Here is a 19,217-nt window from a genome sequence, read left to right on the forward strand (position 1 = left end):
ACCCTTTGTGATAGTGCAAACGTTTATTATAATAATTATGTTTGAATTTTCTTTGAAATGTGCACCAAGAATATTTTGCATAGTTGCAATTTTCCTTGAAAAATAATTAACTCTCTTAGAATTTTTGTATCCCGCTTCTGTAGACGACACCCTGTAATATAATAACTAAGCGTCTAGCAACAATATTTTTAATTACGTACTATGGATTCGAACGCTGCTAGTTTTCCTCGCTTTTCAGGTAAACGTTCAATATTGCAACATGCAACTGAAGTTTCTTTAATGCAACAGTGTTACCGTGTATAATACTCGTATCAACTAAGAAACAAGCCCCTCCTTTAAAATTAAAATTTAAACTCAAAGTCAAATTTATGATGCAAGTCTGTTTATCGGAAGCCTGGTGAGAACAGCGGCAATTTTCATAGGCGATTTCAGCAACATTCATGAAATCAAGAATGATAACCTAACCTAACAAATAATCCATTATATCGAATATCGACAAGAACCAAATATATTTATGCACATAGTGAACATTACAAATTCAAGACGTTAAAAAGATTATAAAGAGTAAATCCAAAAATAATATATTATGTATGTACGTCGAATGAGCTAACTTGATTATTTTTTTTAAATGTATAAAACAACGTCCACCTAACTCACGTAGGTGGCATATATCAATATCCGAAGCGATTTGGTTGATCACAGTTATTGCCCGCCCAGTTGGCATACTCAATACAAATCTGATGTTCCCGATTTCTAAGATATCAGCGACACATTCATAGCAGAACACTACCAAGAATGAAAGAGTTCGCACTTATAACCCGTATCTATAAGTCGGAAAAAGTACGTTGCTAAATATAGCACTTCTGAATTTTAGACTACAGCATGTCAAGAGAAAGTCAAAGTCGGTTGGATAATGCTACGGATAGTATCCATACAGCCTCATGTTTTTCTCTAAATACTATAAAATTGAGTGTATAATTTTAACCAATATAATTGGTATGAACATTCACATTTTCATTAGAGTCGCACTATGGGGAAAATATGAAAAATCATTACATATACAAAAATAATGTAATGACATACTCGTAAGATAACCCAAACGAACCAATTTTGAAGTGATATTTACTATTCATCAACCTGGATATATCCACTATTAAATGACAGTCTCCCCCAGTTCTGTGAGATGCTATTTTCGCATAACTAACTATTCCGACGATCCAGCGGGCTCTGGATATAATTTTTCGATGTTTTCTACTTCAGGGTCAAACCTGGAGCATAGAGCATAGCCTATAGAGCATAGATCGATTGTAAACGAGGTAACTTTTATTATGTCAATTGGACTGAGCTGTATGACGATTTTTCCGCTATGAAAAAATGACACCACGACGTGTTCAGCAATTTCGAAATCATCTTAAATTTTATAAACGAGAATTAGTTGTATTCTGTATCAATATGCATTTGCCATTGGTGATATGCCGAAAGGCGAAAAACGTGTTGCAAAAATAACTGAAATGGTATAACATAGTACAAAACTTAAATCAATTAGGTAGGATGACATTATATTCATTGATTATTCGTTAAAAATTATGGGTTCTTGTCGCTTTACACTTTACATACAGGAAGCCAGCGGTAAACAAATGTTGAAAATAGCCGATATACATACTGGATTATATGTTATATTATGTTAAGTTATGTTAGGTTTACATTCTTGAATTCATGAATTTTGCCAAAATCGTGTATGAAAATTAGCGTGGTTCCCGACTGACTTCCTGTAAGCTGACTTGTATCAAAATATATTTTTCAACGAAACCGATCTTGATTTTATATTTAACTGTCGTATTTCGCTAACTCGTTGTTTGGTCTATTTATATAACTTTTACGGAGCTTTCCAATCAAACCAACGCAAGCCTTTTTAAATTATTCATAACCTCGCTAGTATTCAATTTGCATGTGTTAATACTATAATTCGTATAGATTTTCCAACGCTAAGTCAACGCTAGTGCAACTGAGAGTAACGTGTCTGTGGAAGCCAGTCCGCAGGCTTTTGAAATTCGCGGTTTTCAATTATGACGCTTTAGAATTGCTATATTATTGTCAAAGCGGGTAAGTCGCGCGCGAACCGCAGTTTGACGATTGTCCACCCAACCGCAGTGACTATAATAGTCCTGTCTACATAAATTTACACATCATAGTTCACTCGAGCAGTGAGTGTAAAACTTCCGAACTATATTTTTTACACGAAAATTTTCGGTACAATGACGGGGTTGGTTGATACTCTTCTCTGACACGTCTACAGCTATTACCGTCAGTCATTTGTCTTAAAAATACATAGTATGGTATGTAGTCATGAATAATATTATATAGATTATACTGTGTGGAACAGGGAACTCAGAAATAATGGGAGCTGAATTACATAACGGGTAAGGCGACAGCAGGTAACCGACTCGAGTAAGGAAGAACCCGGGTTAAACTTACACACGTGTCAAGAATACGTTTTACGTCGAATACTGAAAACTGCTCTCGGTTTATGATTTACGCTCGTTTAATGTCGGTGAATTACACACACTATTGCACGTGCATAATGCGTGCTTCATTTTCGCAGGACACTCACACATTCAAAGCCCTGCATCAAAATGCGGCGTATTGAATATATCATGTCACTAACTTGTCAGTTGTCGATATTCAGTAGTAAATAGTTGGAATATCTTTTTTAATTTCGCAAATAATTAAAGAGTTTACAAAAAATCAACATAAATAATCAACGACAGGAAAAGCTTAATAAAGGCCACAAGGCTTTATCCCATTAAGTGCAGTCGATTCATCCTATCATCTTTTATTATTTTAAATAATTCATAAAAAAACATTTTTTACGTCAACTTTAATAATTTGAAAAATAAATAATATCAATTAAGTTATTCCGGTAGTTAATTAAGATAGTTTCATTTTGAGAAGAGAAAAAGCTCTCTTATTGATTCAAGGCAGACAAATATTGTTACAAAGTGTCCTAACGTGTCTTATTTAAGTTATAACTTTCTGATAGTGGCATTTTAACATTTTAAAAATATTTCCAACCTCTGAGTTTATCCTCTACCTACGGGTTTATACAGTTTAGTTGTAAATAAAATTTCATACGAAATATTAAAATATTATGAAAAAACTTTTCGGTCATAAATGCAAAGATAAATCATTAATAAGTTATTTTTAATAAGAAACCGTCGCATCGTAAAATATTGGAAGACAAGGATTAGCTGTAGGTATAACAATGGGTACATTTCGATAAATTTGTTGTTGCAATTTTTCAATATCTTCACGGCTTCATTTTGGGAGTCTCTGCGGTAGCCGCATACTATCGTCGCAGTAGCGTTCGCTGACACCATACTAGCGCAGACAGGGTACACCCGCAAGGCAGATGTGCGGCTTTAAAACAGCCTGTCTCCCCCCTAACCGTGCCCCCCTAAGCCCACAACCCAATCGAACGGGCAAAATTACACAGACGAGAATCCAGATATTAAAAAATATTGTCATATAATTCCCATATATATATTATTATTTAACTTTAATATTAATAAAACACAATTTATGTTGTGTTACTTTTTCCAAATCCTATATTTTATTTTAATGAATAGAGTGTATTTCTACCAAGATTTAAAGATTTGACATTCTTACTTTGCCATCCCCTAATGAAGGTCGCCACCATCCAGATAAATATTTAATTTATCATCTGCTACCCGGAAAATTTCTGTGGAGCTGCACTCGTAGCAATCACTGATGTTTTAAGTCACGTCGTCCTCTGTTACGTTTACCGTGGATATTTTATATAACAAGCTTATGTTGTATTTTTTTTTGATATTTTATAATGTGTATGTATTATAGATACGTATATGTATTTGAACCTCAGCGTATCTCCTTTAGTAAAATATTACTGATTTAACATTTGCTTTGCTATTCACAAAAAAATGTTTGAAACAGTTTTTATATAATGTGTATTTGTTTTGGGGCACATTATGTATGTCGGTCTGTGCTAGATTAATAAGACGTACTAGTCTCTTTCTGTAAAGTAGTATATAAGTAAGGACATGCGAATTATTTATAAGTATGGTCTTGATAATCGTGTTACGCTCGAAATAGTTAGCGACTATAAAACTAAGTTTGTGGAATTTAATAAATATTACTTACACTACTTTCAAAATGGCGGTGTTTTTTATTTCTTTCGCTTCATGACTGAATATCGTGATATTCGTGACACAGATGTTTTGACCGCCGGGCAGTAGTCTTTTCTGCAGATTCAGATTTTCAATCGCCAGTTATTGTGTATGTTTTAAATTTAACAACGACCACGTGATAAAATAACAGTACGGTTGAATTCCAACCATCAACCTTTCGGAGGCTACGGCGAGTAGTCGACGATTTATAACCGTATACGGGAACAATGCATCACTCAAATTACAAGTCATTTCGATTTCTTACCACATTCGAGTTGGCCGATTCAATCGTACAAAAATCCATTACTGAATGTTACACAATAACAATACAGAAATCGGTTAAATGTAAATTGTACGTAAAACATTTCACCGTGGCACAGTTCGCCGTGAGTTTCTTATCGGAAAGAAATGGCCTACGATATACTATACGGTCTCCAATTTTATTACATTCAATATGAACAATAATTCAATTTTCAAAGCTGATTTTGGCAAAATTCATGAATTCAAGAATGAAAACCTAACATAACCTAAAAAATAATCCAGTATATCAGCTATTTTCATTTTTTTTTTGCTGCTGGCTTCATGTGTGTGTTTTATTTAGACATGAATTTTATGTACCCAAAGAGGTTGGACGGTCTTTAATATATGCCCATATATTTCCGGTACATCGTTTCACGGTGAAATGTGATACGGCGAACTGCATACCACCTACTGTAGACATCTCACTTCTACCGTACATGCCCTCCACACAGACACTTTCATATTTTTAAATCCAATTGTTCCAACAATAGTTATCTATAAAGTGAATTCAAATAATAGTATGTATATTATTTTATGAGATTCTGCAATATTTTCAATAAATTATTGAAAAGTACATGGGTTTTTTAACACCTAAATTCGGACCTATCGAGTCTCTATCCACCCCTTAGCAGCTGTCTATTCTTTCGTCGTCCTGTCCCGCTCCTATACTACCATAGGCATACACAGGTAGGTGGTAGATATGCTACTGTTATTTTATTACAAAATGTGATGTGCTATTTTAGTAAATAAAATATAGTTTATGACATTGGTGGCAATAATAAATACGATAAAACAAAAACGCCAATTTCCATTATCGTACGTAAAGCGATGGCTAGTCTCTAAAAATGTCTTATTTCTTTCTTATAATATTATGTTCTATAACTTTATTTATTAGTAGGTACTTATACAATATACCTACATAATATACATTTTAGAATACTTTCGTTTAGAAGAAATACCTATAAGAAACAAATAATTATTAAGTATACATTTTGTCGACTTGCCAATATTCTACGAAAATAGAAACTGTCGTATTGTTTCCGGAGCCCTCAATTGTTGAATAACTTTGGTTAATAATTCACTAACAACGTGTTATCAGTCCAATTGAAAACATCCGTTAATTCATAAATTTATTATCAGTTTTAAATATTATTTCGTAAATGTGATATAAATTCAAAAATTCTAGTCTTATCAACTTATTACAGTTATCAATGTTGTTATCATACATACATATTGTATCAATCATTGTTATTCATGATAATAATATGAACTTCACATTGACAACCAGCTATTATTGTTACAATTTTTCTGCTTCGTAACGTATGACAACTTTACTTACAATATCTACCCATAGATTCATACATAAATATATGTAATATCATCATCATCAGCCGGGGTCAATCCACCGCTGGATGAAGGCCTCCCCAAGCTTCTGCCAACTCTCTCGGTCCTATGCCGTTCGCTGCCACGTATTTACCAGTTCGTCAATTCAGCGGCTTTTAGGTATATATATATATAATGGTACTGTTCGGTTAAACCGGACACAGCGGAAAACGCATTTTTAAAATTGCCGATAAACTGGATTATTTGTTAGTTTGGGTTAGTTTAGGTTAAGTTAGGTTGGGTTAGGTTAGGTTTGGTTAGGTTAACCTAACAAATAATCCAGTTTATCGGCAATTTTAAAAATGCGTTTTCCGCTGTGTCCGGTTTAACCGAACAGTACCTATATAATATAACATTCATGAATGTTACCAAATTTTAACGTGAAATCTATTTATTATGTTACTTGAGATCGTGGTAACGTTTAGCATGTTATTGGCACAATATACGCAGGACGGTGTGCCTTTCTTAGTGGGTTCAGCATTGTCTATTGTTGGAATTATCTTAATTTAATTCCCTGGCAAACTATTTAGTAGTATTTTTGTATAGAAACACTCGCATCAATGCAACATGCGAGGTAAACAGTGCATTTGTATTACTTTGATATTACGATCAATATAAAGGCTGCTACATCTCAGTTCCAATAAAATCTATGATATTTTTAGGTGATAATTTCACATGACGGGCAAGTCCGGAAAGTCTAAATCGAATGGCTGTAATTAATTGTTAACTGCAAACAATTTAAATTTAATAATAACTGTATACATTGATATGCGTATGGTAAGCAGTTGTATTTTCAGCGACAATAATTGGGTAATATCTTATTGGCAAATAATTACAAGATAAAAAGAACTTTTTATATACCACGTATGAGGTTGGATGCTATTAGGTAAGGAAGGCCCACCGTCTTCGTTAATCTGTGGATGTGGTTAGCCATATAATACTGACTACTATTATAATAAAAGATCACATTTAAATACCACGTGTTTAAATTTTCTGTTGAATCATATAAACTTAACAATTCTATGTATTAATAATTTACGACAAATAAGGCAATTGTCAACAAATCATTTTTTTGCTATTTTGCAACAAACAAACTAACAAATATAGAATACTGAAATGTCATTTTGATTTGCATAGTACCTAACGCACGTATATGTTAATAATTTAGTTTCTAGGACCACCCCTCAGCAACCAATAATAGTGGATTATATACGGATACGGATTTCTTCCGAAATAACTTTTCATACAAAATAGAATTATCTGAAAATGAATTCAATTCTACTTAAAGATGGCTAAAAGTATTAAAAGAATGCATTGGCATCGTCGTGTTCTGATATATTCTAAAAGTTTCAAATGTCTAGCTAGTCGGGAAGTTAGTTAAGAATCGATTGCAAGATTTGTACTGGATAAACATCCACCGGACAAATAAGAATACGAGCTAAGAAAAACGTTGTAATAATAAAATAGCGATGGCAGGAATGGGAGATGATGCTTGAATTTCTTTCAATTCGATTTGCCACTGAATTGTAGGGCACTCAAGATCTAATGTTTGAATTTTATTTGATTTAACGATTTTTAAACATTTTAGCAGCGTTGTATCGTATTGTATATATTATTATTTATTTATTATTAAGAACTAAATTTATTTACAGTTGTATTATTATGAATACTGACTTATTTGTCTTTTATTATGGCTTACCTATGATTGCACATTTAAAAAAAGGCATCCTTATTGCATTCTATTATTTTCATGTAAATCTAATTATAATTTTCTTTACGTGTGTTAACTTTATTGTCAGTTCATGGTGGAAATGTATTGTATAAATAATTAAATATTTAGTGGAATTAGTACTACATATTGTGTTTTAAATTTATTGACAATTGACTAACTACATAAAAAATACCTATGCACTGTTATCGCTTCAGTGTGCAGTGTGCAAAAAATGTTTATCTCTTTAACAAGAATAATAATATGTTAAAATGTATTCAAATATTTTTATTCGGTATACCTACATAAATATTATGCTTTATAAAATTTGGGCTACGCTTTTGCATACTTGCGATTTCGTATGATTTTAGTGAATCACTTATAATATCCTCTAATCACTAATGCTATGTATTTTGTTGCGCGATTAGTCTTGCTTTTGAAAATTCTTTAGTGGTGATATATTACATTTCATTTTAATATGTATGTTGCTATTTTTCATATAATATACCTACTGATTTATACAAATACGTAATTAAACAAAATTATGCCATCGTGCTATAATTGCGAATCTTGACCACATCCATGAATTGTCCTGTACTGCCCTGTGTCTGCCACAAACTGCTGTCAATGACGATACTGTGTCTCTTTAGATTACCCGAACCAAACCTCCTTTTTCCTTTCTGCCATCAAAATGTACCATTTTTTGAGTGTACCAATTTATCTTCCATCCGTCAGATAAAAATTATGTCCTCTACTCAAAATCGCCCGAACATGTAATTAAATTATTCCTCACAGATACTACACATCATTATATAACTGTGTGGTTAACATAATTAATTACATGTTATATTTTATTGTTTTTTTATTTTGCGCGAGCTTAAGGGCTAACACACACGGCAGCGTGGACTCCGTTGCATCAAGAAGGTCTTGCTCGATTTCAGTTGAATGCATTTGGAATCAAATAAGACTATTCAAATTTGATACATTTGGAATGCTCTGCGTTTATGCAACGCCGTCTGCATTGCCGTGTGTCTTGGCTGTTTAAAGTTTTATTATTCAAAATAACAACATTGGTTCATTCAGTAAAACATGTAGTACGTAGGTACGTATTATCTAACTATCAGTTCTTTGACACATTTATTTCAAATATGTAATTTTTGCTATTATTAATTTCAATTCCTTTTAAAAAATGTTTAATAATATTTACCATGTTACCAATTAATAACAGATAGGTATGTCGCTTATCCCTATTAATGTGTACCTATACAATATTGTTTCGCAGTGGCTGAGATTTGCTATCTAAATAATTAATAGATACCTATATTATTTTCATACATTTTGCATGCAACTCAATGCTTGTTTTATTTATAGTGGAGCTACAAGTCTTTTTTCTCTTATTTTCTCAGAACCTACACAAACTGGATGCATTGAAAGGATTTTCAAGGGATGCTGAAGATTCTCCAGTTATCCACCCGCAGAAAACCATGACGAATATTTTTTCATGAATGGTAAATACTCAACCCTTTCATTACAAATCCACCATTACAAAAACTCGAGTGCAATTTAATTTTACGAAAATCAGCTATTGCGCCAATAATATTAAAATTTTAATATTCATTACATATTATATAGACACAATAATGATACTTCCATCTTTTCTGATAACCATTTGTATATATTTTGATGTCAATATTATGATGATCTGCATTTTTTAAATGTTTTACTTTGTCTGGGAATTCATTACATTGTGTAGAATATTATTTTATGTATCTATTTATTTCACGCGTCTTATGCGATTATTGCGAACTAGGTACTGCATTGAATAACCGGTGTCGTTCCAGCGCGATGCAAAATTACTCGCACATTCGCTTGCACGCTATTAATCGGTATTTTACAGCATAAGGCTGCATACACACAGTATCGCAGTCCACGTGCGTCAACTCTTAGTCTTATTTGATTCCAATTGTATCCGATTAGAAATTAGAATTTAGAATTTATTCGGATGCAATTCTAATCAAATAAGACCTGCATCTACACAGTATGTCGACTGCGCAATGCCGTGTGTCTGTGCCCTTACCCATAAAATTGCTCGTAAGCCGTTTTAAAAACAAAAATCGCATCCATACTGTCTATTGTACGAATAACAACATACCGAGGGAACGAAACTGTAACAATCGTCACCAGTGGCGAAAGGTGGAAATAGTGCACTTGCCATGTCAGTCAAACGTATTCGTTTTCATTGAACTACAGTGTGTGGATATTGTTTGTTAGTTTTTAAAATTCAATTGAACCCTACCTAATCCAAGCCATTGTAGATAACAGTTGCCTTGTTAGTAGATAGTAGTGTTAATTGTGCCATTAAATCATACATATTTTTAGATATTTTATAGATAGAAGAATATATTTTGTCGATGACGGTTTGGTTTAGGCAGGGCTTAATGAATTTAAAAAAAAACTAACCAAGACCACCTACAATATCTATTTCTAATTCAACGAAAACAAATAAGTATGACTAAAAAAGTGTGCACTACTTTTGTCGAGTCGCCCATGGCGTACCTAAACTATTATGGTTTGCCTTCGGCAGGGTTTAATTGAATTTTAAAAACTAACCAACGCCATCTGAAAATTGTATTCTTAGTTCCATGAAAACAAATAAGTATGACTGACAAAGGTGCACTATTTATGTCGAATCTTAACAGGCTACCTCATACCATCGGATGAAACTAATTTTATTATTAAAAAAGATTGGAATGACAACGGTTATTCAGTATAAAACCAACCGTTAATTATTATTTTATATAAAAATCTACAAATTTAATGACAACGTGAACTATTACCTAATACATAAATATGTATATCCATTATAGCCATACGGCCCATACGTATTTATTTATATATAGGTAGGCCTATATTTATATTATTTGTAGGAAGGTAAAAACTGAAGAATATTAATTTTTAACCCCTTTTCCATTATTTGGCACATCTGAGATAAAAATCTAATTTTTGACCGGTGCATTTATATGTTTTATGTCGCCCTCTGGAAGATTTGGTTTTTTCCACTATACGTAAATGACGTGTGTAGGTCATACCAACAAAATTAATAATAAACATTGAGAATTACTATTATATGAGTATTGGTTAAACTATTAGAGCTTCATAAGATGCTTCGGATGTTTCGCGATTATCTATCTGTATCTGTAATAATTTATGTCTATAGTATTGTTTTGTATTAAACGTATGTGGGTAAATAAAGTAATTTTATGTCGAGCTTAGTTATCCAAAAGTTACTAAAATATAATGCTTGGTCAAAGAGTAAATCATAGTAGGTAATTACTAATTATTTATTTTAATTGAATACTGCACTCCCAATTTTCATACTAATTTACAAATTAATTAATAACCAGTCACACAGGGGTGTAATATTGTGCAATGTCAATGAGAAGTATTCTTTTCTTTTCGCTCCTTTTTTGCTTCAATTTCATTTAGGCTCCATGTCTATAATATTAAAGTTGTTTTAACAGATTTGTCATATTAAGTGTATTTTGCATTGCGCTATGTGAATAATAATGTTTTGGGTGGTTGGCGATTATCTATAAAATGTCGATATTTTGTTTTGTATCCCAGTTATGCGGTAAATATATTAAATTAATGTTAAGTTAAACTATCCAAACTATCCAATCATAATTTTATAATAATTCATAATCCTACTATTATAAAGTGTAAAAATACGTCGTCTAAGAAAGATTATTAGATGGAACGTATTAATTTACATTAAATTACTGCATACCGAATTTTCCCAACAGATAGATGGATGACCAATTCCAAACATATACGGGTGTAATGTTGCACAATGTCAATTAGAAGTATTAGGAAATCATCAAGACGAATCGATGAAAAAATAATATTATCTTATTACTTATGTACTAACTTAAATCGATGACTCCAACCTCACAGTAATAATAAATACTCAAACCAATTTTCACAACATCATACCTACCATTGTCAAATATTATAATCCAGGGGTGTAATATTGGACAATGACAATTAATGAGTATTAGGAGATTATAAAGATGCATAAGTTAGCAGATTCTTCTAGCAGTTCTTTTTCGTTTCACGACACACATTGTAGTTCATTAATGTTTGACAGCGCACTCAGGAAATTTGTTTTTTTTGCTGTATGTGAGGGTATAAAGTAGTAAACATGGAGAAATGCGTTTAGTGGGTATTAGAGCTTCGTAAGATATTTCCGTTGTTTCACGATAATCTATCTATAATTTATGTCGATAGTGTTTTCTTGTATTTAACGTATTTGGTAAATAAAGTAATTTAATGTCGAGCTAAGTTATCCAAAAAGTTACTAAAATACAATTTATGTAGGTAGGTACCTTATATTATTAAGTATTAAAAAACGTGGTCAAAGAAAGAATATTATCATCGTAGGTACATAATTATTTCTTTTAATTTTCACACCAATTTACAGCCAAATCGCATAATACAGGGGTGTAAGTAACATAGCACAATAATAAATAAGTATTAGGATATCATAAAGACGCTAATATAAATAAATAGGTAATTATTTATTTTAATTGAATACTACACGCCAAATTTTCATACTAACTGTCATTATATTATAGCCGGCCATTCAGGGGTGTAATATTGCACAATGTCAATAATAAGTATTAGGTCATCATAAAGATGCATAGGTTAGCTGATCTTAATCTTTTTTGTTTCACGACACAATTTTTACGACTCCCTCTGAGATATGATTTTTTTCGCTATTTATAGGGAGGGAGGGGTAACAACATAATCATAAACATCAAACATTTTGGATATGAGTATTGCTGAAAGTATTAGACTTATTAGGGCATCATAAGATGCTTCGGGTGGTTGGAGATTATCTTTTATTATATTTTTTTTGGTATTAGGTACATCGTATGTGGTAAACAAAGTAAATTAATGTTGAGTTAAGTTATCCAAAAATTTACTAAAATACTATAATTCATATACCTGCCAACTATTATGGAGTTTAAAATAATTCGTGGTCAAAGAGAGAATAATGTACTACATAGTTCCAAATCGAAGACTCCACCCAATTTTCACATCGTAGCGAAATCTTATAATCCATGGGTGTATCATAACAGCTCACAATTATTACAAATATGTATTAGGCGATCATAAAGGCTCGTGGCTTTAAAACACTGTTCGGGTTTCTTGTAAACACAATGGTGCACCGGGATTTAAAAAAATGACAAAATAATTATAGTTCCATCGAAGATTCCACCCAATTTTCACACCAACCGTAGCGAAATCTTATAATCCATGGGTGTAACAGAACAGCTCACAATTACAAATATGTATTAGGCGATCATAAAGACTCGTGGGTTTAAAACACTGCTCAGCTTTCTTGTAAACACAATGGTGCACCGGGAATACAAAATACCTGAGCAAAATACATATTTTTTTAATATGTTTTCCCTTGTTTTATATTATTATTATCACAATATTGCGTAGATAGGTACCAAAATCGAAGATCATAGTAAAAATTCTAATCCAGGGGTGTATATTGCACAATGACAAATGAGTATTAGGAAATCATAAATATGCATAGGTTACTCTTTCGTTTCACGGCACAAATTGTAGCAGGCAGATAGTGCATTAATTGTTTTACGGCGCCCTTTGAAAGATTTGACTTTTTTCGAAATATGTTAAGTTGTAAAGGACACAGCTAACAACAAAATAATAAACATTGAGTGATCCTCTTGTGGTACATAAATTAATGTAAATATAAATTAGTGTGTTAAGTTATCCAAAAAGTTACGAAAATGCTATAATTAATATACCTACCACGTATTATGAAGTTTTAAAAAATACGTGGTCAAGAAAGAACATTTTATATCGATTAATTTCTAAGATTTGCTGTGTATCCTAGCTATTTAGATTTTATGGTTGTTTAGAGATAAATGGCTGCCAATAAAAGAAGATCCATCTCCTTTTTTGCACTATCTAAATCTAAATCGTCCTGTTTGTCCAATATAGTTGGCTTGGTTTATTATGAACGACTCCACCCAGTTTTCACACCAACTTAACAATCAGCTAGCTAATCAGGGGTGTAATATTGCACAATATCATTAAGAAGTATTCGGAGGTCATAAAGATGCATGGGTTAGTTAGTTAGTAGAATGTAATATTGTTCGCTTCACAGCACACATTGTGATCAAAGAAAGAATATTATCATAGTAGGTGTGCATTTACTTAATTCGAATAGAACACACACAAGTCAAAAAATCAAATAACTTCAAGGGGTGTTGTAACGGACAATGACAAATAATATTATTGTGTAATTAGAGTTTTGGGTATTGGGTCATCAGGAATCATAAAGATGCATAGGTTTAAAACACTGTTCGACTTGCTTGTAAAAATACACTGGTGCATCCAAGAATGAAAAAGTCACGAAATACTCATTGTTAGCATTTTTTTGATAATGTTCGACCAGGAGCGCAGAAGCCTTGGAACGGTATCATTCATGCAAATGCATGTTACGCTTGCATTGGTTATTTCTAATGAGCTTTGATTTTTTACGCTGTCGCTGTTTGGTTAGAATAATTTTCGTAGGTAATAAATAGTAATAGAACTTGAAATTATGAATTTTGTTTCTTAGTAATTATTTTAATAATTATACATGCATATTTTAATAACGGCAATTAGTTGATTTGATAAATAGTCCGGGAGCATATTATTATGTAGTGAGTTCATAAAAAATAAAATGTGAATTTCGGCTGATCTGTCACGGATTCAAAATATTTTATTTAAAATAACAATACATAATAAGATATAATTTTGTCGATATCAATTTTAAATGATTTGACTACTTAATGTATAGATATTTAGTTTGTTAAATACTGAAAGATAGTGTCAGTTGTACGTTTAGTGTTTTTACTACAAACTGTGATACAGAAATTTACCAATAATGAGTGCTGGTGAGACAATATGTTTGCATCGCCCTACTTATGTGCAAATTTTGAATTATAAAATCATTAATTATTTATTATATTCGAATAATAAAATCGTATTTTTTTAAAATAAACATAATTAAATTCAATCAAACGATGAAAATAAAATCCATATCACACAGAATACGTAATATTATTATTAATCTGTCTCGTTTATTTATTAAAGGTTTGATTTTATTTTGCTGTACGGGAGTGATATTGTTTTGCAATAAAGTTTGAGAAGTATTTGTAAAAGTATTAGGGCTTCATAAGATGCTTCGGGTGGATGGCGAAAATCCGTAACATGCGTCGCTGAATACTTTTTCAGTGCACCTACCTGTATGTTATCCACATACTTGTCGAATAAGAATACCAAAAACCACATTGCAATATTTAACTGCATTCAAATTTAAATAAATGACACACATTCATTCATTCATTCATCTGTGTGCCATGATTAAAAACAACAGAATGTGTTTGTAAAAGTATTAGGCCACCATAAGATGCTTTTTTATTAGTATAAAATGCAACACAGATAGTATTTTTAGTTGTGTAAATTAATGATGGGATAAGTTATCCAAAGATTAATAATTTGTATATTATATTTAAGAAAAAAATATCGGTTTTTAGGATACCTAGATATCAATTGTTTTTTAGATATAAAAAAAAGAAATATCGTTTCACACGCCTTTTTCCATGTGAAACGATATTATGGTACATTATAATAATGTTATTTAAGTATTGATTTTCTTCAACATCTTTGGTTGTGAACTCTTTTAAAAGAATATTATGGTGTTGCTGGTTCAAATGTTTTTACAACGTTTAGAAATATTATTAGGTAGGTATTAAAAAAAATGTTTACTAACTGACTAACTACCTATTCATAATTTATTGTTTATCTAAAATTGGAAATAAAAGAGGAAGGTGCACATAGATAAGCAATCATAAACGGGGAATTTTTTCAACATAAATTTATTGGAATCTTTCGATTCACAATAATTTTATATGTACAATTTATTACCAATGTGTTGGGAAAATAATATTATAGGCATCATAAAATGCTACGGGTAATTATTCTATGGAATATTCTATTATTTATATTTTAAAAATATGTTCATTCGCATTCAGATTATTAATTATTACCGAGAATTGTAAGTTCCGTGGTATTTGTATTGGTTACATTATGTACAAGTATTAGGAAAGCATAAAATGTTTCGGGTCGTGATTATTCCGTATTATGGTTTTGGTTTAGACTCACTTTGGAGGAATATTTTGCATTATACTTGTACGCAATGTTAGATAGTTTTGTATTAGGGACTCATACCTCCTCGTAAAAATTGAGGAGGTGGGTAACAGTCAGTGAAACATGTTGATGTTACCCTAACAAATGTTCCAATACGACGCAGTGTGGCCATCATTAAAATTTAAAGGGTTTTTAATTAAATAAAAACTTTGTTGTTTTATATTGCTTATAATATATCTATTTAATTTACCATATAAATATGTAGTTCAAATATGAAAAGTAAATAATCTCAATTGAAGTGTCGAATGTGTCAATCTTATAATATGACATGTTTTTTGCTAACTGAAGCAAGCAAGCTCGTGCGATTTTTCGCCCAATTAAAAAAATATCAATTCTCATAACTTAGTACTAAAATAATGCGTTTATTAAGTAGGTACGTATACATTTATTTTTAAATATTCATAGGTACTGATTTTGTGGTGACTACGAATAGCGTTAAATAATAAACATAAATAATAAACAAATACATAGTTTATGTTAGAAAACATCTTTGAGAAAACAGTTTGAAAAAAGTATAAAACATCTCTTGGAATTAATCGCAATAAGTAGGTACCTATGATGTTTTCTGTTAATTCTTGGTGGAAAGAAGTTGTATTTTAATCAAAATAAAACACAATAACAGAGCGACAAAGCGAAAGAAGTCTATTTTGAGGTAAGTCTGCCAATCGATTGCTAAAAGATATACCTACATACTTAGGTAATGATTAACTAAGATTTAAAAAAAAAATGTAATAAGTACCCCATTTAAAAGAAGCTAGTATTAATAATTGTACGTAATTAATTAATTAATGATCAGAATCAGTTTCGTTCGTTTAAATGAAGAATTCCCAACTGATACAGAAGGATATACAACTTATACTAACCAATTTATAGGTATATAGTTATTTCTAAAGGCATAAACATTCAAAAATGAATCAAATAAATTTATTTACCTTTTCGTATAGGTAAGTACCGTATTATAATATTTAGGCATTAACAGTGTTAAATTAAAGTTAAGTTATTAAGTTAAGTTAAAATTCATGGTGGAAAGATGTTGTATTAAATATAATGAATATATAATAATGTACGTTGTACTTATTGCACATAATTATAACAATGTGGAATAAGTAAATACCTACTATATATTATTGTGTTTCATTTTATTCAATATTTTTAATAGTTAGGCAGTTCAAGATGTATAAAATTAGTAATAATAATTGAGTCGAATGCAAGTTATTAGGATTTCAACCAAGCTACATTCTACCAAAATGTGGAGTTTCACTAATTATAATAATTTATCTACACTTTCATTAATTAATCTACGACCTACATGACGTATATTCACTACATACGCTAGGTAAAATAAAACGATCAACATTCGTGTATATTTTTCTATTTATGCATCTATATTTTTTTAATATACTTAATAATATGATAATTTCCGTCCAATATGACGTTGCAAATTGTTTCAAGTTATAATATTTACGCAAGGTACCAATGACGACCCAAAAATTCCTGGATTTGTTTGCATTTTACTAGTGGCCGAATAAAAGACTACATAAATCTATCTAGAGATTTTTGAAGTTCTTCTATCTAAACCTCACATTTTTCATGTTTTTCAAGTCGAATGACTATTATAGTATCATACTATGTGCGTTAAATTGTAGTTAAAGCTCAATAAAAATTGTAGTTGAAGCTCAATATAGTGTGTAATTATAATTATTATAAAAATATGTAATCCAGGGCATCCCGATCGTCGGAGTAATATTTCGCACGTTCGAGGTGATCCACGCGTACGATATTCTGACGATTTTAAACCGTCTGATTTGCGTGTCAATGGATCACATGCATTACATTTTCATGACTCCGACAAAATATTACTAATAATAGTGAGTTATTCTCGTTTTTGTATTAGGGCACCATAAGTCAAGACGGGTAGATAGCACGGTGAAATTACCCACAAGCTTTGTATGCAAAATGCAAGGGATTTATTAGCTTTGCACGCACAATTATTAAGAACACGTCATTATACTAGGTATCTGGCGTTAGCAGTGAACTGTCAAAATATGAATACTTTTCAATTAACAAATATTAATTATACAATGTTATTGTGTTGAATTGAGATTACCATAGATCGGCAGCCATTAATATTAATTTAATAATATAATCGAAAGATGTGAATGTGACCAACGATTAAATAGGTAACGATTTTAAACTGTATCTGTCGACTTGATCGCGCTATTATAATATTATATACAATACATATGAAATAAAAACATTTTCCGGACATATTAACCAGGGCAATGTATTATAACTAATTTTGGAATATTTAATTATTGTTTATGCCTACATAGCTGTTGTACAGTTGTATATTTTGTGGTAGTGGCAAACGGTGGAGGTAGGCTGTGGAGATAAGATATAAATAGAGCACCATGCACTTTGTCAATAACATTTTATTTGTTTTCATTGAACTATTGAATTGCAGATGATATTGATTAGTTTTTAAAATTCAATTAAACCCTGCATAAAGCAAATCATAATAGATAGTAAGTAGATAGAAAATAGTCTTCTATAAAATATCTAAAATTATGCTACTTAACTAAACCATACATAACTTTTTTATGCCTGCGTTAAAATTCTAATAAATGTTAGGTGGCGTCCGGCTTTTAGGTATTGGGGGAAAATGATCATTCAGGTATATATATAGTAGGTATATATATGTACACTGGAACACGACAAAATTACTAATTGATATACTTAATATTTATTAGTGTTAATATGTAGCTTCATCATTTGGGATATATTATAACATGTTATAATTGTTGCGTTGGCATATTTTTAGCCATTTACAAAGTATTTAACCAAAAATGACAGGAGAACAATAAATTAAATTCAGTGACATGCATCTTTTTGAAGTTCCCGTATGGTAAAGATTGTCTTGTGGTAGTAGTTGTCACCATTTCCAGGGGCACCAGCGTGGAGGTTCTTTACACGGCCACCTGGGAATCACCTGAGATCGGACGCTGTCCTATAAGCAACACTGCATTAATACCAAAATGAAGACAGAGGCAAGGAACAGAATCATGAGAAAGCTAAGCGGCAATACGTGGGGAGCTTAACCACATACACTCTGGGTCTCAACCCTTGCACTATGCAACTCGGTGACTGAGTACGCCTGTCCGGCGTGGCACAAGTCTGCGCACACGAGATATGTGGACACTTGAAACCTATGCCTGTCCGCGTATGCGCATCCGCCATGCAAGTACCAATTATTGCGTGAAAATTCAGAAGCTTCTAATCTTTTTGATCCATGCATGCAATCTTGCAACTTGCACGATAATACGTTTTACACG

At 31.5% G+C, this 19,217-nt stretch overlaps 1 long non-coding RNA gene across 1 annotated transcript in view; it reads left to right on the forward strand.

Annotated features, from left to right (window-relative positions):
• LOC147079498 (uncharacterized) overlaps window positions 1-19,217 on the forward strand; it is a 103,423-nt gene that overhangs the window by 65,197 nt on the left and 19,009 nt on the right. The window contains exon 3 of the long non-coding RNA XR_015069361.1: window positions 9,000-9,101. This is a non-coding gene — a long non-coding RNA (uncharacterized LOC147079498). The remainder of the gene's footprint in view (window positions 1-8,999; window positions 9,102-19,217) is intronic.

Source organism: Rhyacophila brunnea, unplaced genomic scaffold (assembly GCF_057557595.1).
Source record: "Rhyacophila brunnea isolate RB1 unplaced genomic scaffold, BYU_Rbru_1.0 scaffold_1, whole genome shotgun sequence".
NCBI classification, from domain to species: Eukaryota; Metazoa; Arthropoda; class Insecta; order Trichoptera; family Rhyacophilidae; genus Rhyacophila; species Rhyacophila brunnea.